A 24,161-nucleotide genomic window follows, 5' to 3' on the forward strand; every position below is an offset into this window, starting at 1 on the left:
AAAGAGGCGAAAAGGAGAAAAACGTAAAAAAAACGTGAAAAAAAAGGAAGAGGAAGAGAAGGGAAAAAAAGGTGGAAATGGGTTTAAAAGTGATTTCGGCGGAGAAATATATATATATATATATATATATATATATATATATATATACGCGCACACACACACATATATATAAACGTATTCTCCGTTGAGATATTGCAGCCGCTGCTGTGTCCAGGCCCAGGAGCCTTAGCACTGTGCTGTGATGTCACTCAATACCACTGACATCACTAGGTGTAAACAACATCTCTCCTTTGAAGTGTATGTGACTATGGAGCTGTTTGGTGATGTCGTCTATTATGGCCTTCATAGAAGCAACAGGAGATTGTTGCATCCATCTAGAACCCTCAGAACTACAGTGCTATGATGTCACTCACTTCCACAGGCCTTGCAGAGTGTAAACAACAACAACCCAGCTTTGTTGTGTATGTAACCATAGGGATTTGTGATGTCACCTAGAACCTTCACAGCAGCGACAGCTTTATGAGGAGCATCAGCACTGCTCTGCCTGAGCAGAACCATCACCGCCATAGGTTGTCAAATAACCCGGGTTTAACCCACACAGGTAAGTCCAATGGGGTGCAGGCATGTCCTCTATGCTTACAGCTTCCCGTGGGTGTTGGTTTGATACCGTTTGGGGACAGCCAAGGAGGCATCTGCAGGCAACAAAGGTAGGTGTGTGCTTGTGTGTGTGTTTCCTATGCAGATCCTAAGCCCAGTGTCACATGCAAGTAGGAGGAGTAAGAAGGGTTCCTGGCAAATCCGGGTTATGGATTGCATTTAAAAAGGCCCCGTGGGAGTGCAATGGGCCCCTGTCTTGCTGCTTAGCAATAATGGTATGGGTTTAGGTTCTGCTGTGTGTACTGGTGGTTGACTGCCCCCCAGCCCAGAGTGTGCATGGAAAATTGTCTGGCAGCCTCCCTGACAGCAAGCAGTGATAGTGCCCATGAAGGGCACCTTGTTGGGCCCGCCCCTTTCACGGTTATCGCTTCTCGGCCTTTTGGCTAAGATCAAGTGTAGTATCTGTTCTTATCAGTTTAATATCTGATACGTCCCCTATCTGGGGACCATATATTAAATGGATTTTTGAGAACGGGGGCCGATTTCGAAGCTTGCTTCCGTCGCCCTATGCATTGACCCGATATGGCAGTATCTTCGGGTACAGTGCACCACCCCCTTACAGGGTTAAAAAGAAAGATTCCTACTTTCATTGCTACCTGCTTGCTGGCTAGCCAGCTAGCCAGCCCTGTGGGCCTTGCTGCTGCTGCAGCCAAAAAACAAAAGGTGGTGCTGCTGCTGCTTCTGCTGCTTCTGCTTCTGCTTGTGTCTGGCCGCTGTTGGAGCGTCCAGGCACAGGACTTCTGCTGCTGCTGACTAAATGGCCTCCTTAATTGGATCATTTGAGTAGCCAGCACACCTGTGCAGGTAGGGCATGACATGATAGGCAGCTGCCTTGATAGCGGGTGGGTGCGGAATGTTCCTAATTGACAAAATAAGATTAATGCTTATGAAGAAATATAAAATCTCATCCCTTCCCCAATATCGCGCCACACCCCTACCCCTTAATTCCCTGGTTGAACTTGATGGACATATGTCTTTTTTCGACCGTACTAACTATGTAACTATGTAACATAACATGGGGGGGGGGGGGGTCTCCTGGCTGTTCACACAGGTGTGTCATTGCTGTACATTGACCATGCATTGCTTCTGTGGTATTGCAAAGGCAAAGACAAATGCTTCCAGCCATCCATTGCACTAATGGATTGGTCATCAGCTGGCTGTCTATGTCCCGCATCAATATAGACCAAAGTACAGAGGGTTAGGCTATGCTATTGTGCACCTACCTGATGCATCAGAAGGTGCGAGGCCCTTGCTAAATTCTGTGCACAGACTTTGAGATCTATACTTTAGACTGTATCTAAACCTGCTCCAACATGGACTGACATTCTGGCCTACTTTCAGCCGATGCGACTTGTCTGTCGCTGAACAGTCGCTTTTTATGTATTCAGCACCTATGTATAATGTTGTAAAAATGCTCTAGAAGCTAAAGTCGCAGAAATGTCACACATATTTGGCCTGCAACTTTCTGTGCGACAAATTCAGACAGGAAAAATCAGTATAAATCCTTAGAAAATTATCCCCCAGTGTCTCCATCTGCTGGCGGTATTGAATAAGCATTGCTGCACTGATGGGGTATGCATTAGACGAAAAAAAAGAAGAAAAAGAAGAATAATACGCCCAGAAAAGAGGCGAAAAGGAGAAAAACGTAAAAAAAACGTGAAAAAAAAGGAAGAGGAAGAGAAGGGAAAAAAAGGTGGAAATGGGTTTAAAAGTGATTTCGGCGGAGATATATATATATATATATATATATATATATATATATATATATATATATATACGCGCACACACACACATATATATAAACGTATTCTCCGTTGAGATATTGCAGCCGCTGCTGTGTCCAGGCCCAGGAGCCTTAGCACTGTGCTGTGATGTCACTCAATACCACTGACATCACTAGGTGTAAACAACATCTCTCCTTGCTGTGTATGTGACTATGGAGCTGTTTGGTGATGTCGTCTATTATGGCCTTCATAGAAGCAACAGGAGATTGTTGCATCCATCTAGAACCCTCAGAACTACAGTGCTATGATGTCACTCACTTCCACAGGCCTTGCAGAGTGTAAACAACAACAACCCAGCTTTGTTGTGTATGTAACCATAGGGATTTGTGATGTCACCTAGAACCTTCACAGCAGCGACAGCTTTATGAGGAGCATCAGCACTGCTCTGCCTGAGCAGAACCATCACCGCCATAGGTTGTCAAATAACCCGGGTTTAACCCACACAGGTAAGTCCAATGGGGTGCAGGCATGTCCTCTATGCTTACAGCTTCCCGTGGGTGTTGGTTTGATACCGTTTGGGGACAGCCAAGGAGGCATCTGCAGGCAACAAAGGTAGGTGTGTGCTTGTGTGTGTGTTTCCTATGCAGATCCTAAGCCCAGTGTCACATGCAAGTAGGAGGAGTAAGAAGGGTTCCTGGCAAATCCGGGTTATGGATTGCATTTAAAAAGGCCCCGTGGGAGTGCAATGGGCCCCTGTCTTGCTGCTTAGCAATAATGGTATGGGTTTAGGTTCTGCTGTGTGTACTGGTGGTTGACTGCCCCCCAGCCCAGAGTGTGCATGGAAAATTGTCTGGCAGCCTCCCTGACAGCAGGCAGTGATAGTGCCCATGAAGGGCACCTTGTTGGGCCCGCCCCTTTCACGGTTATCGCTTCTCGGCCTTTTGGCTAAGATCAAGTGTAGTATCTGTTCTTATCAGTTTAATATCTGATACGTCCCCTATCTGGGGACCATATATTAAATGGATTTTTGAGAACGGGGGCCGATTTCGAAGCTTGCTTCCGTCGCCCTATGCATTGACCCGATATGGCAGTATCTTCGGGTACAGTGCACCACCCCCTTACAGGGTTAAAAAGAAAGATTCCTACTTTCATTGCTACCTGCTTGCTGGCTAGCCAGCTAGCCAGCCCTGTGGGCCTTGCTGCTGCTGCAGCCAAAAAACAAAAGGTGGTGCTGCTGCTGCTTCTGCTGCTTCTGCTTCTGCTTGTGTCTGGCCGCTGTTGGAGCGTCCAGGCACAGGACTTCTGCTGCTGCTGACTAAATGGCCTCCTTAATTGGATCATTTGAGTAGCCAGCACACCTGTGCAGGTAGGGCATGACATGATAGGCAGCTGCCTTGATAGCGGGTGGGTGCTGAATGTTCCTAATTGACAAAATAAGATTAATGCTTATGAAGAAATATAAAATCTCATCCCTTCCCCAATATCGCGCCACACCCCTACCCCTTAATTCCCTGGTTGAACTTGATGGACATATGTCTTTTTTCGACCGTACTAACTATGTAACTATGTAACATAACATGGGGGGGGGTCTCCTGGCTGTTCACACAGGTGTGTCATTGCTGTACATTGACCATGCATTGCTTCTGTGGTATTGCAAAGGCAAAGACAAATGCTTCCAGCCATCCATTGCACTAATGGATTGGTCATCAGCTGGCTGTCTATGTCCCGCATCAATATAGACCAAAGTACAGAGGGTTAGGCTATGCTATTGTGCACCTACCTGATGCATCAGAAGGTGCGAGGCCCTTGCTAAATTCTGTGCACAGACTTTGAGATCTATACTTTAGACTGTATCTAAACCTGCTCCAACATGGACTGACATTCTGGCCTACTTTCAGCCGATGCGACTTGTCTGTCGCTGAACAGTCGCTTTTTATGTATTCAGCACCTATGTATAATGTTGTAAAAATGCTCTAGAAGCTAAAGTCGCAGAAATGTCACACATATTTGGCCTGCAACTTTCTGTGCGACAAATTCAGACAGGAAAAATCAGTATAAATCCTTAGAAAATTATCCCCCAGTGTCTCCATCTGCTGGCGGTATTGAATAAGCATTGCTGCACTGATGGGGTATGCATTAGACGAAAAAAAAGAAGAAAAAGAAGAATAATACGCCCAGAAAAGAGGCGAAAAGGAGAAAAACGTAAAAAAACGTGAAAAAAAAGTAAGAGGAAGAGAAGGGAAAAAAAGGTGGAAATGGGTTTAAAAGTGATTTCGGCGGAGAAATATATATATATATATATATATATATATATATATATATATATATATACGCGCACACACACACATATATATAAACGTATTCTACGTTGAGATATTGCAGCCGCTGCTGTGTCCAGGCCCAGGAGCCTTAGCACTGTGCTGTGATGTCACTCAATACCACTGACATCACTAGGTGTAAACAACATCTCTCCTTTGCTGTGTATGTGACTATGGAGCTGTTTGGTGATGTCGTCTATTATGGCCTTCATAGAAGCAACAGGAGATTGTTGCATCCATCTAGAACCCTCAGAACTACAGTGCTATGATGTCACTCACTTCCACAGGCCTTGCAGAGTGTAAACAACAACAACCCAGCTTTGTTGTGTATGTAACCATAGGGATTTGTGATGTCACCTAGAACCTTCACAGCAGCGACAGCTTTATGAGGAGCATCAGCACTGCTCTGCCTGAGCAGAACCATCACCGCCATAGGTTGTCAAATAACCCGGGTTTAACCCACACAGGTAAGTCCAATGGGGTGCAGGCATGTCCTCTATGCTTACAGCTTCCCGTGGGTGTTGGTTTGATACCGTTTGGGGACAGCCAAGGAGGCATCTGCAGGCAACAAAGGTAGGTGTGTGCTTGTGTGTGTGTTTCCTATGCAGATCCTAAGCCCAGTGTCACATGCAAGTAGGAGGAGTAAGAAGGGTTCCTGGCAAATCCGGGTTATGGATTGCATTTAAAAAGGCCCCGTGGGAGTGCAATGGGCCCCTGTCTTGCTGCTTAGCAATAATGGTATGGGTTTAGGTTCTGCTGTGTGTACTGGTGGTTGACTGCCCCCCAGCCCAGAGTGTGCATGGAAAATTGTCTGGCAGCCTCCCTGACAGCAAGCAGTGATAGTGCCCATGAAGGGGACCTTGTTGGGCCCGCCCCTTTCACGGTTATCGCTTCTCGGCCTTTTGGCTAAGATCAAGTATAGTATCTGTTCTTATCAGTTTAATATCTGATACGTCCCCTATCTGGGGACCATATATTAAATGGATTTTTGAGAACGGGGGCCGATTTCGAAGCTTGCTTCCGTCGCCCTATGCATTGACCCGATATGGCAGTATCTTCGGGTACAGTGCACCACCCCCTTACAGGGTTAAAAAGAAAGATTCCTACTTTCATTGCTACCTGCTTGCTGGCTAGCCAGCTAGCTCGCCCTGTGGGCCTTGCTGCTGCTGCAGCCAAAAAACAAAAGGTGGTGCTGCTGCTGCTTCTGCTGCTTCTGCTTCTGCTTGTGTCTGGCCGCTGTTGGAGCGTCCAGGCACAGGACTTCTGCTGCTGCTGACTAAATGGCCTCCTTAATTGGATCATTTGAGTAGCCAGCACACCTGTGCAGGTAGGGCATGACATGATAGGCAGCTGCCTTGATAGCGGGTGGGTGCTGAATGTTCCTAATTGACAAAATAAGATTAATGCTTATGAAGAAATATAAAATCTCATCCCTTCCCCAATATCGCGCCACACCCCTACCCCTTAATTCCCTGGTTGAACTTGATGGACATATGTCTTTTTTCGACCGTACTAACTATGTAACTATGTAACATAACATGGGGGGGGGGTCTCCTGGCTGTTCACACAGGTGTGTCATTGCTGTACATTGACCATGCATTGCTTCTGTGGTATTGCAAAGGCAAAGACAAATGCTTCCAGCCATCCATTGCACTAATGGATTGGTCATCAGCTGGCTGTCTATGTCCCGCATCAATATAGACCAAAGTACAGAGGGTTAGGCTATGCTATTGTGCACCTACCTGATGCATCAGAAGGTGCGAGGCCCTTGCTAAATTCTGTGCACAGACTTTGAGATCTATGCTTTAGACTGTATCTAAACCTGCTCCAACATGGACTGACATTCTGGCCTACTTTCAGCCGATGCGACTTGTCTGTCGCTGAACAGTCGCTTTTTATGTATTCAGCACCTATGTATAATGTTGTAAAAATGCTCTAGAAGCTAAAGTCGCAGAAATGTCACACATATTTGGCCTGCAACTTTCTGTGCGACAAATTCAGACAGGAAAAATCAGTATAAATCCTTAGAAAATTATCCCCCAGTGTCTCCATCTGCTGGCGGTATTGAATAAGCATTGCTGCACTGATGGGGTATGCATTAGACGAAAAAAAAGAAGAAAAAGAAGAATAATACGCCCAGAAAAGAGGCGAAAAGGAGAAAAACGTAAAAAAACTTGAAAAAAAAGTAAGAGGAAGAGAAGGGAAAAAAAGGTGGAAATGGGTTTAAAAGTGATTTCGGCGGAGAAATATATATATATATATATATATATATATATATATATATACGCGCACACACACACATATATATAAACGTATTCTCCGTTGAGATATTGCAGCCGCTGCTGTGTCCAGGCCCAGGAGCCTTAGCACTGTGCTGTGATGTCACTCAATACCACTGACATCACTAGGTGTAAACAACATCTCTCCTTTGCTGTGTATGTGACTATGGAGCTGTTTGGTGATGTCGTCTATTATGGCCTTCATAGAAGCAACAGGAGATTGTTGCATCCATCTAGAACCCTCAGAACTACAGTGCTATGATGTCACTCACTTCCACAGGCCTTGCAGAGTGTAAACAACAACAACCCAGCTTTGTTGTGTATGTAACCATAGGGATTTGTGATGTCACCTAGAACCTTCACAGCAGCGACAGCTTTATGAGGAGCATCAGCACTGCTCTGCCTGAGCAGAACCATCACCGCCATAGGTTGTCAAATAACCCGGGTTTAACCCACACAGGTAAGTCCAATGGGGTGCAGGCATGTCCTCTATGCTTACAGCTTCCCGTGGGTGTTGGTTTGATACCGTTTGGGGACAGCCAAGGAGGCATCTGCAGGCAACAAAGGTAGGTGTGTGCTTGTGTGTGTGTTTCCTATGCAGATCCTAAGCCCAGTGTCACATGCAAGTAGGAGGAGTAAGAAGGGTTCCTGGCAAATCCGGGTTATGGATTGCATTTAAAAAGGCCCCGTGGGAGTGCAATGGGCCCCTGTCTTGCTGCTTAGCAATAATGGTATGGGTTTAGGTTCTGCTGTGTGTACTGGTGGTTGACTGCCCCCCAGCCCAGAGTGTGCATGGAAAATTGTCTGGCAGCCTCCCTGACAGCAAGCAGTGATAGTGCCCATGAAGGGCACCTTGTTGGGCCCGCCCCTTTCACGGTTATCGCTTCTCGGCCTTTTGGCTAAGATCAAGTGTAGTATCTGTTCTTATCAGTTTAATATCTGATACGTCCCCTATCTGGGGACCATATATTAAATGGATTTTTGAGAACGGGGGCCGATTTCGAAGCTTGCTTCCGTCGCCCTATGCATTGACCCGATATGGCAGTATCTTCGGGTACAGTGCACCACCCCCTTACAGGGTTAAAAAGAAAGATTCCTACTTTCATTGCTACCTGCTTGCTGGCTAGCCAGCTAGCCAGCCCTGTGGGCCTTGCTGCTGCTGCAGCCAAAAAACAAAAGGTGGTGCTGCTGCTGCTGCTGCTTCTGCTGCTTCTGCTTCTGCTTGTGTCTTGCCGCTGTTGGAGCGTCCAGGCACAGGACTTCTGCTGCTGCTGACTAAATGGCCTCCTTAATTGGATCATTTGAGTAGCCAGCACACCTGTGCAGGTAGGGCATGACATGATAGGCAGCTGCCTTGATAGCGGGTGGGTGCTGAATGTTCCTAATTGACAAAATAAGATTAATGCTTATGAAGAAATATAAAATCTCATCCCTTCCCCAATATCGCGCCACACCCCTACCCCTTAATTCCCTGGTTGAACTTGATGGACATATGTCTTTTTTCGACCGTACTAACTATGTAACTATGTAACATAACATGGGGGGGGGGGGGGTCTCCTGGCTGTTCACACAGGTGTGTCATTGCTGTACATTGACCATGCATTGCTTCTGTGGTATTGCAAAGGCAAAGACAAATGCTTCCAGCCATCCATTGCACTAATGGATTGGTCATCAGCTGGCTGTCTATGTCCCGCATCAATATAGACCAAAGTACAGAGGGTTAGGCTATGCTATTGTGCACCTACCTGATGCATCAGAAGGTGCGAGGCCCTTGCTAAATTCTGTGCACAGACTTTGAGATCTATACTTTAGACTGTATCTAAACCTGCTCCAACATGGACTGACATTCTGGCCTACTTTCAGCCGATGCGACTTGTCTGTCGCTGAACAGTCGCTTTTTATGTATTCAGCACCTATGTATAATGTTGTAAAAATGCTCTAGAAGCTAAAGTCGCAGAAATGTCACACATATTTGGCCTGCAACTTTCTGTGCGACAAATTCAGACAGGAAAAATCAGTATAAATCCTTAGAAAATTATCCCCCAGTGTCTCCATCTGCTGGCGGTATTGAATAAGCATTGCTGCACTGATGGGGTATGCATTAGACGAAAAAAAAGAAGAAAAAGAAGAATAATACGCCCAGAAAAGAGGCGAAAAGGAGAAAAACGTAAAAAAACGTGAAAAAAAAGTAAGAGGAAGAGAAGGGAAAAAAAGGTGGAAATGGGTTTAAAAGTGATTTCGGCGGAGAAATATATATATATATATATATATATATATATATATATATATATATACGCGCACACACACACATATATATAAACGTATTCTCCGTTGAGATATTGCAGCCGCTGCTGTGTCCAGGCCCAGGAGCCTTAGCACTGTGCTGTGATGTCACTCAATACCACTGACATCACTAGGTGTAAACAACATCTCTCCTTTGCTGTGTATGTGACTATGGAGCTGTTTGGTGATGTCGTCTATTATGGCCTTCATAGAAGCAACAGGAGATTGTTGCATCCATCTAGAACCCTCAGAACTACAGTGCTATGATGTCACTCACTTCCACAGGCCTTGCAGAGTGTAAACAACAACAACCCAGCTTTGTTGTGTATGTAACCATAGGGATTTGTGATGTCACCTAGAACCTTCACAGCAGCGACAGCTTTATGAGGAGCATCAGCACTGCTCTGCCTGAGCAGAACCATCACCGCCATAGGTTGTCAAATAACCCGGGTTTAACCCACACAGGTAAGTCCAATGGGGTGCAGGCATGTCCTCTATGCTTACAGCTTCCCGTGGGTGTTGGTTTGATACCGTTTGGGGACAGCCAAGGAGGCATCTGCAGGCAACAAAGGTAGGTGTGTGCTTGTGTGTGTGTTTCCTATGCAGATCCTAAGCCCAGTGTCACATGCAAGTAGGAGGAGTAAGAAGGGTTCCTGGCAAATCCGGGTTATGGATTGCATTTAAAAAGGCCCCGTGGGAGTGCAATGGGCCCCTGTCTTGCTGCTTAGCAATAATGGTATGGGTTTAGGTTCTGCTGTGTGTACTGGTGGTTGACTGCCCCCCAGCCCAGAGTGTGCATGGAAAATTGTCTGGCAGCCTCCCTGACAGCAAGCAGTGATAGTGCCCATGAAGGGCACCTTGTTGGGCCCGCCCCTTTCACGGTTATCGCTTCTCGGCCTTTTGGCTAAGATCAAGTGTAGTATCTGTTCTTATCAGTTTAATATCTGATACGTCCCCTATCTGGGGACCATATATTAAATGGATTTTTGAGAACGGGGGCCGATTTCGAAGCTTGCTTCCGTCGCCCTATGCATTGACCCGATATGGCAGTATCTTCGGGTACAGTGCACCACCCCCTTACAGGGTTAAAAAGAAAGATTCCTACTTTCATTGCTACCTGCTTGCTGGCTAGCCAGCTAGCCAGCCCTGTGGGCCTTGCTGCTGCTGCAGCCAAAAAACAAAAGGTGGTGCTGCTGCTGCTTCTGCTGCTTCTGCTTCTGCTTGTGTCTGGCCGCTGTTGGAGCGTCCAGGCACAGGACTTCTGCTGCTGCTGACTAAATGGCCTCCTTAATTGGATCATTTGAGTAGCCAGCACACCTGTGCAGGTAGGGCATGACATGATAGGCAGCTGCCTTGATAGCGGGTGGGTGCTGAATGTTCCTAATTGACAAAATAAGATTAATGCTTATGAAGAAATATAAAATCTCATCCCTTCCCCAATATCGTGCCACACCCCTACCCCTTAATTCCCTGGTTGAACTTGATGGACATATGTCTTTTTTCGACCGTACTAACTATGTAACTATGTAACATAACATGGGGGGGGGGGGGTCTCCTGGCTGTTCACACAGGTGTGTCATTGCTGTACATTGACCATGCATTGCTTCTGTGGTATTGCAAAGGCAAAGACAAATGCTTCCAGCCATCCATTGCACTAATGGATTGGTCATCAGCTGGCTGTCTATGTCCCGCATCAATATAGACCAAAGTACAGAGGGTTAGGCTATGCTATTGTGCACCTACCTGATGCATCAGAAGGTGCGAGGCCCTTGCTAAATTCTGTGCACAGACTTTGAGATCTATACTTTAGACTGTATCTAAACCTGCTCCAACATGGACTGACATTCTGGCCTACTTTCAGCCGATGCGACTTGTCTGTCGCTGAACAGTCGCTTTTTATGTATTCAGCACCTATGTATAATGTTGTAAAAATGCTCTAGAAGCTAAAGTCGCAGAAATGTCACACATATTTGGCCTGCAACTTTCTGTGCGACAAATTCAGACAGGAAAAATCAGTATAAATCCTTAGAAAATTATCCCCCAGTGTCTCCATCTGCTGGCGGTATTGAATAAGCATTGCTGCACTGATGGGGTATGCATTAGACGAAAAAAAAGAAGAAAAAGAAGAATAATACGCCCAGAAAAGAGGCGAAAAGGAGAAAAACGTAAAAAAACGTGAAAAAAAAGTAAGAGGAAGAGAAGGGAAAAAAAGGTGGAAATGGGTTTAAAAGTGATTTCGGCGGAGAAATATATATATATATATATATATATATATATATATATATATATATACGCGCACACACACACACACATATATATAAACGTATTCTCCGTTGAGATATTGCAGCCGCTGCTGTGTCCAGACCCAGGAGCCTTAGCACTGTGCTGTGATGTCACTCAATACCACTGACATCACTAGGTGTAAACAACATCTCTCCTTTGCTGTGTATGTGACTATGGAGCTGTTTGGTGATGTCGTCTATTATGGCCTTCATAGAAGCAACAGGAGATTGTTGCATCCATCTAGAACCCTCAGAACTACAGTGCTATGATGTCACTCACTTCCACAGGCCTTGCAGAGTGTAAACAACAACAACCCAGCTTTGTTGTGTATGTAACCATAGGGATTTGTGATGTCACCTAGAACCTTCACAGCAGCGACAGCTTTATGAGGAGCATCAGCACTGCTCTGCCTGAGCAGAACCATCACCGCCATAGGTTGTCAAATAACCCGGGTTTAACCCACACAGGTAAGTCCAATGGGGTGCAGGCATGTCCTCTATGCTTACAGCTTCCCGTGGGTGTTGGTTTGATACCGTTTGGGGACAGCCAAGGAGGCATCTGCAGGCAACAAAGGTAGGTGTGTGCTTGTGTGTGTGTTTCCTATGCAGATCCTAAGCCCAGTGTCACATGCAAGTAGGAGGAGTAAGAAGGGTTCCTGGCAAATCCGGGTTATGGATTGCATTTAAAAAGGCCCCGTGGGAGTGCAATGGGCCCCTGTCTTGCTGCTTAGCAATAATGGTATGGGTTTAGGTTCTGCTGTGTGTACTGGTGGTTGACTGCCCCCCAGCCCAGAGTGTGCATGGAAAATTGTCTGGCAGCCTCCCTGACAGCAAGCAGTGATAGTGCCCATGAAGGGCACCTTGTTGGGCCCGCCCCTTTCACGGTTATCGCTTCTCGGCCTTTTGGCTAAGATGAAGTGTAGTATCTGTTCTTATCAGTTTAATATCTGATACGTCCCCTATCTGGGGACCATATATTAAATGGATTTTTGAGAACGGGGGCCGATTTCGAAGCTTGCTTCCGTCGCCCTATGCATTGACCCGATATGGCAGTATCTTCGGGTACAGTGCACCACCCCCTTACAGGGTTAAAAAGAAAGATTCCTACTTTCATTGCTACCTGCTTGCTGGCTAGCCAGCTAGCCAGCCCTGTGGGCCTTGCTGCTGCTGCAGCCAAAAAACAAAAGGTGGTGCTGCTGCTGCTTCTGCTGCTTCTGCTTCTGCTTGTGTCTGGCCGCTGTTGGAGCGTCCAGGCACAGGACTTCTGCTGCTGCTGACTAAATGGCCTCCTTAATTGGATCATTTGAGTAGCCAGCACACCTGTGCAGGTAGGGCATGACATGATAGGCAGCTGCCTTGATAGCGGGTGGGTGCTGAATGTTCCTAATTGACAAAATAAGATTAATGCTTATGAAGAAATATAAAATCTCATCCCTTCCCCAATATCGCGCCACACCCCTACCCCTTAATTCCCTGGTTGAACTTGATGGACATATGTCTTTTTTCGACCGTACTAACTATGTAACTATGTAACATAACATGGGGGGGGGGGGGGGGTCTCCTGGCTGTTCACACAGGTGTGTCATTGCTGTACATTGACCATGCATTGCTTCTGTGGTATTGCAAAGGCAAAGACAAATGCTTCCAGCCATCCATTGCACTAATGGATTGGTCATCAGCTGGCTGTCTATGTCCCGCATCAATATAGACCAAAGTACAGAGGGTTAGGCTATGCTATTGTGCACCTACCTGATGCATCAGAAGGTGCGAGGCCCTTGCTAAATTCTGTGCACAGACTTTGAGATCTATACTTTAGACTGTATCTAAACCTGCTCCAACATGGACTGACATTCTGGCCTACTTTCAGCCGATGCGACTTGTCTGTCGCTGAACAGTCGCTTTTTATGTATTCAGCACCTATGTATAATGTTGTAAAAATGCTCTAGAAGCTAAAGTCGCAGAAATGTCACACATATTTGGCCTGCAACTTTCTGTGCGACAAATTCAGACAGGAAAAATCAGTATAAATCCTTAGAAAATTATCCCCCAGTGTCTCCATCTGCTGGCGGTATTGAATAAGCATTGCTGCACTGATGGGGTATGCATTAGACGAAAAAAAAGAAGAAAAAGAAGAATAATACGCCCAGAAAAGAGGCGAAAAGTAGAAAAATGTAAAAAAACGTGAAAAAAAAGTAAGAGGAAGAGAAGGGAAAAAAAGGTGGAAATGGGTTTAAAAGTGATTTCGGCGGAGAAATATATATATATATATATATATATATATATATATATATATACGCGCACACACACACATATATATAAACGTATTCTCTGTTGAGATATTGCAGCCGCTGCTGTGTCCAGGCCCAGGAGCCTTAGCACTGTGCTGTGATGTCACTCAAAACCAGTGACATCACTAGGTGTAAACAACATCTCTCCTTTGCTGTGTATGTGACTATGGAGCTGTTTGGTGATGTCGTCTATTATGGCCTTCATAGAAGCAACAGGAGATTGTTGCATCCATCTAGAACCCTCAGAACTACAGTGCTATGATGTCACTCACTTCCACAGGCCTTGCAGAGTGTAAACAACAACAACCCAGCTTTGTTGTGTATGTAACCATAGGGATTTGTGATGTCACCTAGAACCTTCACAGCAGCGACAGCTTTATGAGGAGCATCAGCACTGCTCTGCCTGAGCAGAACCATCACCGCCATAGGTTGTCAAATAACCCGGGTTTAACCCACACAGGTAAGTCCAATGGGGTGCAGGCATGTCCTCTATGCTTACAGCTTCCCGTGGGTGTTGGTTTGATACCGTTTGGGGACAGCCAAGGAGGCATCTGCAGGCAACAAAGGTAGGTGTGTGCTTGTGTGTGTGTTTCCTATGCAGATCCTAAGCCCAGTGTCACATGCAAGTAGGAGGAGTAAGAAGGGTTCCTGGCAAATCCGGGTTATGGATTGCATTTAAAAAGGCCCCGTGGGAGTGCAATGGGCCCCTGTCTTGCTGCTTAGCAATAATGGTATGGGTTTAGGTTCTGCTGTGTGTACTGGTGGTTGACTGCCCCCCAGCCCAGAGTGTGCATGGAAAATTGTCTGGCAGCCTCCCTGACAGCAAGCAGTGATAGTGCCCATGAAGGGCACCTTGTTGGGCCCGCCCCTTTCACGGTTATCGCTTCTCGGCCTTTTGGCTAAGATCAAGTGTAGTATCTGTTCTTATCAGTTTAATATCTGATACGTCCCCTATCTGGGGACCATATATTAAATGGATTTTTGAGAACGGGGGCCGATTTCGAAGCTTGCTTCCGTCGCCCTATGCATTGACCCGATATGGCAGTATCTTCGGGTACAGTGCACCACCCCCTTACAGGGTTAAAAAGAAAGATTCCTACTTTCATTGCTACCTGCTTGCTGGCTAGCCAGCTAGCCAGCCCTGTGGGCCTTGCTGCTGCTGCAGCCAAAAAACAAAAGGTGGTGCTGCTGCTGCTTCTGCTGCTTCTGCTTCTGCTTGTGTCTGGCCGCTGTTGGAGCGTCCAGGCACAGGACTTCTGCTGCTGCTGACTAAATGGCCTCCTTAATTGGATCATTTGAGTAGCCAGCACACCTGTGCAGGTAGGGCATGACATGATAGGCAGCTGCCTTGATAGCGGGTGGGTGCTGAATGTTCCTAATTGACAAAATAAGATTAATGCTTATGAAGAAATATAAAATCTCATCCCTTCCCCAATATCGCGCCACACCCCTACCCCTTAATTCCCTGGTTGAACTTGATGGACATATGTCTTTTTTCGACCGTACTAACTATGTAACTATGTAACATAACATGGGGGGGGGGGTCTCCTGGCTGTTCACACAGGTGTGTCATTGCTGTACATTGACCATGCATTGCTTCTGTGGTATTGCAAAGGCAAAGACAAATGCTTCCAGCCATCCATTGCACTAATGGATTGGTCATCAGCTGGCTGTCTATGTCCCGCATCAATATAGACCAAAGTACAGAGGGTTAGGCTATGCTATTGTGCACCTACCTGATGCATCAGAAGGTGCGAGGCCCTTGCTAAATTCTGTGCACAGACTTTGAGATCTATACTTTAGACTGTATCTAAACCTGCTCCAACATGGACTGACATTCTGGCCTACTTTCAGCCGATGCGACTTGTCTGTCGCTGAACAGTCGCTTTTTATGTATTCAGCACCTATGTATAATGTTGTAAAAATGCTCTAGAAGCTAAAGTCGCAGAAATGTCACACATATTTGGCCTGCAACTTTCTGTGCGACAAATTCAGACAGGAAAAATCAGTATAAATCCTTAGAAAATTATCCCCCAGTGTCTCCATCTGCTGGCGGTATTGAATAAGCATTGCTGCACTGATGGGGTATGCATTAGACGAAAAAAAAGAAGAAAAAGAAGAATAATACGCCCAGAAAAGAGGCGAAAAGGAGAAAAACGTAAAAAAACGTGAAAAAAAAGTAAGAGGAAGAGAAGGGAAAAAAAGGTGGAAATGGGTTTAAAAGTGATTTCGGCGGAGAAATATATATATATATATATATATATATATATATATATATATATATACGCGCACACACACACATATATATAAACGTATTCTCCGTTGAGATATTGCAGCCGCTGCTGTGTCCAGGCCCAGGAGCCTTAGCACTGTGCTGTGATGTCACTCAATACCACTGACATCACTAGGTGTAAACAACATCTCTCCTTTGCTGTGTATGTGACTATGGAGCTGTTTGGTGATGTCGTCTATTATGGCCTTCATAGAAGCAACAGGAGATTGTTGCATCCATCTAGAACCCTCAGAACTACAGTGCTATGATGTCACTCACTTCCACAGGCCTTGCAGAGTGTAAACAACAACAACCCAGCTTTGTTGTGTATGTAACCATAGGGATTTGTGATGTCACCTAGAACCTTCACAGCAGCGACAGCTTTATGAGGAGCATCAGCACTGCTCTGCCTGAGCAGAACCATCACCGCCATAGGTTGTCAAATAACCCGGGTTTAACCCACACAGGTAAGTCCAATGGGGTGCAGGCATGTCCTCTATGCTTACAGCTTCCCGTGGGTGTTGGTTTGATACCGTTTGGGGACAGCCAAGGAGGCATCTGCAGGCAACAAAGGTAGGTGTGTGCTTGTGTGTGTGTTTCCTATGCAGATCCTAAGCCCAGTGTCACATGCAAGTAGGAGGAGTAAGAAGGGTTCCTGGCAAATCCGGGTTATGGATTGCATTTAAAAAGGCCCCGTGGGAGTGCAATGGGCCCCTGTCTTGCTGCTTAGCAATAATGGTATGGGTTTAGGTTCTGCTGTGTGTACTGGTGGTTGACTGCCCCCCAGCCCAGAGTGTGCATGGAAAATTGTCTGGCAGCCTCCCTGACAGCAAGCAGTGATAGTGCCCATGAAGGGCACCTTGTTGGGCCCGCCCCTTTCACGGTTATCGCTTCTCGGCCTTTTGGCTAAGATCAAGTGTAGTATCTGTTCTTATCAGTTTAATATCTGATACGTCCCCTATCTGGGGACCATATATTAAATGGATTTTTGAGAACGGGGGCCGCTTTCGAAGCTTACTTCCGTCGCCCTATGCATTGACCCGATATGGCAGTATCTTCGGGTACAGTGCACCACCCCCTTACAGGGTTAAAAAGAAAGATTCCTACTTTCATTGCTACCTGCTTGCTGGCTAGCCAGCTAGCCAGCCCTGTGGGCCTTGCTGCTGCTGCAGCCAAAAAACAAAAGGTGGTGCTGCTGCTGCTTCTGCTGCTTCTGCTTCTGCTTGTGTCTGGCCGCTGTTGGAGCGTCCAGGCACAGGACTTCTGCTGCTGCTGACTAAATGGCCTCCTTAATTGGATCATTTGAGTAGCCAGCACACCTGTGCAGGTAGGGCATGACATGATAGGCAGCTGCCTTGATAGCGGGTGGGTGCTGAATGTTCCTAATTGACAAAATAAGATTAATGCTTATGAAGAAATATAAAATCTCATCCCTTCCCCAATATCGCGCCACACCCCTACCCCTTAATTCCCTGGTTGAACTTGATGGACATATGTCTTTTTTCGACCGTACTAACTATGTAACTATGTAACATAACATGGGGGGGGGGGGGGTCTCCTGGCTGTTCACACAGGTGTGTCATTGCTGTACATTGACCATGCATTGCTTCTGTGGTATTGCAAAGGCAAAGACAAATGCTTCCAGCCATCCATTGCACTAATGGATTGGTCATCAGCTGGCTGTCTATGTCCCGCATCAATATAGACCAAAGTACAGAGGGTTAGGCTATGCTATTGTGCACCTACCTGATGCATCAGAAGGTGCGAGGCCCTTGCTAAATTCTGTGCACAGACTTTGAGATCTATACTTTAGACTGTATCTAAACCTGCTCCAACATGGACTGACATTCTGGCCTACTTTCAGCCGATGCGACTTGTCTGTCGCTGAACAGTCGCTTTTTATGTATTCAGCACCTATGTATAATGTTGTAAAAATGCTCTAGAAGCTAAAGTCGCAGAAATGTCACACATATTTGGCCTGCAACTTTCTGTGCGACAAATTCAGACAGGAAAAATCAGTATAAATCCTTAGAAAATTATCCCCCAGTGTCTCCATCTGCTGGCGGTATTGAATAAGCATTGCTGCACTGATGGGGTATGCATTAGACGAAAAAAAAGAAGAAAAAGAAGAATAATACGCCCAGAAAAGAGGCGAAAAGGAGAAAAACGTAAAAAAACGTGAAAAAAAAGTAAGAGGAAGAGAAGGGAAAAAAAGGTGGAAATGGGTCTAAAAGTGATTTCGGCGGAGAAATATATATATATATATATATATATATATATATATATATACGCGCACACACACACATATATATAAACGTATTCTCCGTTGAGATATTGCAGCCGCTGCTGTGTCCAGGCCCAGGAGCCTTAGCACTGTGCTGTGATGTCACTCAATACCACTGACATCACTAGGTGTAAACAACATCTCTCCTTTGCTGTGTATGTGACTATGGAGCTGTTTGGTGATGTCGTCTATTATGGCCTTCATAGAAGCAACAGGAGATTGTTGCATCCATCTAGAACCCTCAGAACTACAGTGCTATGATGTCACTCACTTCCACAGGCCTTGCAGAGTGTAAACAACAACAACCCAGCTTTGTTGTGTATGTAACCATAGGGATTTGTGATGTCACCTAGAACCTTCACAGCAGCGACAGCTTTATGAGGAGCATCAGCACTGCTCTGCCTGAGCAGAACCATCACCGCCATAGGTTGTCAAATAACCCGGGTTTAACCCACACAGGTAAGTCCAATGGGGTGCAGGCATGTCCTCTATGCTTACAGCTTCCCGTGGGTGTTGGTTTGATACCGTTTGGGGACAGCCAAGGAGGCATCTGCAGGCAACAAAGGTAGGTGTGTGCTTGTGTGTGTGTTTCCTATGCAGATCCTAAGCCCAGTGTCACATGCAAGTAGGAGGAGTAAGAAGGGTTCCTGGCAAATCCGGGTTATGGATTGCATTTAAAAAGGCCCCGTGGGAGTGCAATGGGCCCCTGTCTTGCTGCTTAGCAATAATGGTATGGGTTTAGGTTCTGCTGTGTGTACTGGTGGTTGACTGCCCCCCAGCCCAGAGTGTGCATGGAAAATTGTCTGGCAGCCTCCCTGACAGCAAGCAGTGATAGTGCCCATGAAGGGCACCTTGTTGGGCCCGCCCCTTTCACGGTTATCGCTTCTCGGCCTTTTGGCTAAGATCAAGTGTAGTATCTGTTCTTATCAGTTTAATATCTGATACGTCCCCTATCTGGGGACCATATATTAAATGGATTTTTGAGAACGGGGGCCGATTTCGAAGCTTGCTTCCGTCGCCCTATGCATTGACCCGATATGGCAGTATCTTCGGGTACAGTGCACCACCCCCTTACAGGGTTAAAAAGAAAGATTCCTACTTTCATTGCTACCTGCTTGCTGGCTAGCCAGCTAGCCAGCCCTGTGGGCCTTGCTGCTGCTGCAGCCAAAAAACAAAAGGTGGTGCTGCTGCTGCTTCTGCTGCTTCTGCTTCTGCTTGTGTCTGGCCGCTGTTGGAGCGTCCAGGCACAGGACTTCTGCTGCTGCTGACTAAATGGCCTCCTTAATTGGATCATTTGAGTAGCCAGCACACCTGTGCAGGTAGGGCATGACATGATAGGCAGCTGCCTTGATAGCGGGTGGGTGCTGAATGTTCCTAATTGACAAAATAAGATTAATGCTTATGAAGAAATATAAAATCTCATCCCTTCCCCAATATCGCGCCACACCCCTACCCCTTAATTCCCTGGTTGAACTTGATGGACATATGTCTTTTTTCGACCGTACTAACTATGTAACTATGTAACATAACATGGGGGGGGGGGGGGGGTCTCCTGGCTGTTCACACAGGTGTGTCATTGCTGTACATTGACCATGCATTGCTTCTGTGGTATTGCAAAGGCAAAGACAAATGCTTCCAGCCATCCATTGCACTAATGGATTGGTCATCAGCTGGCTGTCTATGTCCCGCATCAATATAGACCAAAGTACAGAGGGTTAGGCTATGCTATTGTGCACCTACCTGATGCATCAGAAGGTGCGAGGCCCTTGCTAAATTCTGTGCACAGACTTTGAGATCTATACTTTAGACTGTATCTAAACCTGCTCCAACATGGACTGACATTCTGGCCTACTTTCAGCCGATGCGACTTGTCTGTCGCTGAACAGTCGCTTTTTATGTATTCAGCACCTATGTATAATGTTGTAAAAATGCTCTAGAAGCTAAAGTCGCAGAAATGTCACACATATTTGGCCTGCAACTTTCTGTGCGACAAATTCAGACAGGAAAAATCAGTATAAATCCTTAGAAAATTATCCCCCAGTGTCTCCATCTGCTGGCGGTATTGAATAAGCATTGCTGCACTGATGGGGTATGCATTAGACGAAAAAAAAGAAGAAAAAGAAGAATAATACGCCCAGAAAAGAGGCGAAAAGGAGAAAAACGTAAAAAAACGTGAAAAAAAGTAAGAGGAAGAGAAGGGAAAAAAAGGTGGAAATGGGTTTAAAAGTGATTTCGGCGGAGAAATATATATATATATATATATATATATATATATATATATATACGCGCACACACACACATATATATAAACGTATTCTCCGTTGAGATATTGCAGCCGCTGCTGTGTCCAGGCCCAGGAGCCTTAGCACTGTGCTGTGATGTCACTCAATACCACTGACATCACTAGGTGTAAACAACATCTCTCCTTTGCTGTGTATGTGACTATGGAGCTGTTTGGTGATGTCGTCTATTATGGCCTTCATAGAAGCAACAGGAGATTGTTGCATCCATCTAGAACCCTCAGAACTACAGTGCTATGATGTCACTCACTTCCACAGGCCTTGCAGAGTGTAAACAACAACAACCCAGCTTTGTTGTGTATGTAACCATAGGGATTTGTGATGTCACCTAGAACCTTCACAGCAGCGACAGCTTTATGAGGAGCATCAGCACTGCTCTGCCTGAGCAGAACCATCACCGCCATAGGTTGTCAAATAACCCGGGTTTAACCCACACAGGTAAGTCCAATGGGGTGCAGGCATGTCCTCTATGCTTACAGCTTCCCGTGGGTGTTGGTTTGATACCGTTTGGGGACAGCCAAGGAGGCATCTGCAGGCAACAAAGGTAGGTGTGTGCTTGTGTGTGTGTTTCCTATGCAGATCCTAAGCCCAGTGTCACATGCAAGTAGGAGGAGTAAGAAGGGTTCCTGGCAAATCCGGGTTATGGATTGCATTTAAAAAGGCCCCGTGGGAGTGCAATGGGCCCCTGTCTTGCTGCTTAGCAATAATGGTATGGGTTTAGGTTCTGCTGTGTGTACTGGTGGTTGACTGCCCCCCAGCCCAGAGTGTGCATGGAAAATTGTCTGGCAGCCTCCCTGACAGCAAGCAGTGATAGTGCCCATGAAGGGCACCTTGTTGGGCCCGCCCCTTTCACGGTTATCGCTTCTCGGCCTTTTGGCTAAGATCAAGTGTAGTATCTGTTCTTATCAGTTTAATATCTGATACGTCCCCTATCTGGGGACCATATATTAAATGGATTTTTGAGAACGGGGGCCGATTTCGAAGCTTGCTTCCGTCGCCCTATGCATTGACCCGATATGGCAGTATCTTCGGGTACAGTGCACCACCCCCTTACAGGGTTAAAAAGAAAGATTCCTACTTCCATTGCTACCTGCTTGCTGGCTAGCCAGCTAGCCAGCCCTGTGGGCCTTGCTGCTGCTGCAGCCAAAAAACAAAAGGTGGTGCTGCTGCTGCTTCTGCTGCTTCTGCTTCTGCTTGTGTCTGGCCGCTGTTGGAGCGTCCAGGCACAGGACTTCTGCTGCTGCTGACTAAATGGCCTCCTTAATTGGATCATTTGAGTAGCCAGCACACCTGTGCAGGTAGGGCATGATATGATAGGCAGCTGCCTTGATAGCGGGTGGGTGCTGAATGTTCCTAATTGACAAAATAAGATTAATGCTTATGAAGAAATATAAAATCTCATCCCTTCCCCAATATCGCGCCACACCCCTACCCCTTAATTCCCTGGTTGAACTTGATGGACATATGTCTTTTTTCGACCGTACTAACTATGTAACTATGTAACATAACATGGGGGGGGGGGGGGGGGGTCTCCTGGCTGTTCACACAGGTGTGTCATTGCTGTACATTGACCATGCATTGCTTCTGTGGTATTGCAAAGGCAAAGACAAATGCTTCCAGCCATCCATTGCACTAATGGATTGGTCATCAGCTGGCTGTCTATGTCCCGCATCAATATAGACCAAAGTACAGAGGGTTAGGCTATGCTATTGTGCACCTACCTGATGCATCAGAAGGTGCGAGGCCCTTGCTAAATTCTGTGCACAGACTTTGAGATCTATACTTTAGACTGTATCTAAACCTGCTCCAACATGGACTGACATTCTGGCCTACTTTCAGCCGATGCGACTTGTCTGTCGCTGAACAGTCGCTTTTTATGTATTCAGCACCTATGTATAATGTTGTAAAAATGCTCTAGAAGCTAAAGTCGCAGAAATGTCACACATATTTGGCCTGCAACTTTCTGTGCGACAAATTCAGACAGGAAAAATCAGTATAAATCCTTAGAAAATTATCCCCCAGTGTCTCCATCTGCTGGCGGTATTGAATATGCATTGCTGCACTGATGGGTTATGCATTAGACGAAAAAAAAGAAGAAAAAGAAGAATAATACGCCCAGAAAAGAGGCGAAAAGGAGAAAAACGTAAAAAAACGTGAAAAAAAAGTAAGAGGAAGAGAAGGGAAAAAAAGGTGGAAATGGGTTTAAAAGTGATTTCGGCGGAGAAATATATATATATATATATATATATATATATATATATATATATACGCGCACACACACACATATATATAAACGTATTCTCCGTTGAGATATTGCAGCCGCTGCTGTGTCCAGGCCCAGGAGCCTTAGCACTGTGCTGTGATGTCACTCAATACCACTGACATCACTAGGTGTAAACAACATCTCTCCTTTGCTGTGTATGTGACTATGGAGCTGTTTGGTGATGTCGTCTATTATGGCCTTCATAGAAGCAACAGGAGATTGTTGCATCCATCTAGAACCCTCAGAACTACAGTGCTATGATGTCACTCACTTCCACAGGCCTTGCAGAGTGTAAACAACAACAACCCAGCTTTGTTGTGTATGTAACCATAGGGATTTGTGATGTCACCTAGAACCTTCACAGCAGCGACAGCTTTATGAGGAGCATCAGCACTGCTCTGCCTGAGCAGAACCATCACCGCCATAGGTTGTCAAATAACCCGGGTTTAACCCACACAGGTAAGTCCAATGGGGTGCAAGCATGTCCTCTATGCTTACAGCTTCCCGTGGGTGTTGGTTTGATACAGTTTGGGGACAGCCAAGGAGGCATCTGCAGGCAACAAAGGTAGGTGTGTGCTTGTGTGTGTGTTTCCTATGCAGATCCTAAGCCCAGTGTCACATGCAAGTAGGAGGAGTAAGAAGGGTTCCTGGCAAATCCGGGTTATGGATTGCATTTAAAAAGGCCCCGTGGGAGTGCAATGGGCCCCTGTCTTGCTGCTTAGCAATAATGGTATGGGTTTAGGTTCTGCTGTGTGTACTGGTGGTTGACTGCCCCCCAGCCCAGAGTGTGCATGGAAAATTGTCTGGCAGCCTCCCTGACAGCAAGCAGTGATAGTGCCCATGAAGGGCACCTTGTTGGGCCCGCCCCTTTCACGGTTATCGCTTCTCGGCCTTTTGGCTAAGATCAAGTGTAGTATCTGTTCTTATCAGTTTAATATCTGATACGTCCCCTATCTGGGGACCATATATTAAATGGATTTTTGAGAACGGGGGCCGATTTCGAAGCTTGCTTCCGTCGCCCTATGCATTGACCCGATATGGCAGTATCTTCGGGTACAGTGCACCACCCCCTTACAGGGTTAAAAAGAAAGATTCCTACTTTCATTGCTACCTGCTTGCTGGCTAGCCAGCTAGCCAGCCCTGTGGGCCTTGCTGCTGCTGCAGCCAAAAAACAAAAGGTGGTGCTGCTGCTGCTTCTGCTGCTTCTGCTT

General features: G+C 46.1%; 11 non-coding genes across 11 annotated transcripts; all 11 read left to right on the top strand.

The window, feature by feature from the left end:
* The first annotated feature begins 1,020 nt into the window (after window positions 1-1,020).
* On the top strand, window positions 1,021-1,211 carry LOC130325642 (U2 spliceosomal RNA). The gene has a single exon (XR_008870424.1). It is a non-coding gene; the product is annotated as a U2 spliceosomal RNA (small nuclear RNA).
* Window positions 1,212-3,306: 2,095 nt separating this feature from the next.
* LOC130325643 (U2 spliceosomal RNA) lies at window positions 3,307-3,497 on the top strand. The gene has a single exon (XR_008870425.1). It is a non-coding gene; the product is annotated as a U2 spliceosomal RNA (small nuclear RNA).
* Window positions 3,498-5,585: 2,088 nt separating this feature from the next.
* Window positions 5,586-5,776, top strand: LOC130325639 (U2 spliceosomal RNA). The gene has a single exon (XR_008870421.1). It is a non-coding gene; the product is annotated as a U2 spliceosomal RNA (small nuclear RNA).
* Window positions 5,777-7,857: 2,081 nt separating this feature from the next.
* Window positions 7,858-8,048, top strand: LOC130325645 (U2 spliceosomal RNA). Its single transcript, XR_008870426.1, has one exon. It is a non-coding gene; the product is annotated as a U2 spliceosomal RNA (small nuclear RNA).
* Window positions 8,049-10,145: 2,097 nt separating this feature from the next.
* LOC130325646 (U2 spliceosomal RNA) lies at window positions 10,146-10,336 on the top strand. The gene has a single exon (XR_008870427.1). It is a non-coding gene; the product is annotated as a U2 spliceosomal RNA (small nuclear RNA).
* A 2,094-nt stretch (window positions 10,337-12,430) lies between these two features.
* Window positions 12,431-12,621, top strand: LOC130325641 (U2 spliceosomal RNA). Its single transcript, XR_008870423.1, has one exon. It is a non-coding gene; the product is annotated as a U2 spliceosomal RNA (small nuclear RNA).
* A 2,089-nt stretch (window positions 12,622-14,710) lies between these two features.
* On the top strand, window positions 14,711-14,901 carry LOC130325632 (U2 spliceosomal RNA). The gene has a single exon (XR_008870415.1). It is a non-coding gene; the product is annotated as a U2 spliceosomal RNA (small nuclear RNA).
* A 2,088-nt stretch (window positions 14,902-16,989) lies between these two features.
* Window positions 16,990-17,180, top strand: LOC130325640 (U2 spliceosomal RNA). Its single transcript, XR_008870422.1, has one exon. It is a non-coding gene; the product is annotated as a U2 spliceosomal RNA (small nuclear RNA).
* A 2,085-nt stretch (window positions 17,181-19,265) lies between these two features.
* Window positions 19,266-19,456, top strand: LOC130325634 (U2 spliceosomal RNA). The gene has a single exon (XR_008870416.1). It is a non-coding gene; the product is annotated as a U2 spliceosomal RNA (small nuclear RNA).
* Window positions 19,457-21,544: 2,088 nt separating this feature from the next.
* LOC130325635 (U2 spliceosomal RNA) lies at window positions 21,545-21,735 on the top strand. The gene has a single exon (XR_008870417.1). It is a non-coding gene; the product is annotated as a U2 spliceosomal RNA (small nuclear RNA).
* A 2,093-nt stretch (window positions 21,736-23,828) lies between these two features.
* On the top strand, window positions 23,829-24,019 carry LOC130325636 (U2 spliceosomal RNA). Its single transcript, XR_008870418.1, has one exon. It is a non-coding gene; the product is annotated as a U2 spliceosomal RNA (small nuclear RNA).
* Window positions 24,020-24,161: the final 142 nt, after the last annotated feature.

The sequence above is a fragment of the Hyla sarda genome, unplaced genomic scaffold, assembly GCF_029499605.1.
Source record: "Hyla sarda isolate aHylSar1 unplaced genomic scaffold, aHylSar1.hap1 scaffold_2727, whole genome shotgun sequence".
In the NCBI taxonomy this organism is placed as follows: domain Eukaryota; kingdom Metazoa; phylum Chordata; class Amphibia; order Anura; family Hylidae; genus Hyla; species Hyla sarda.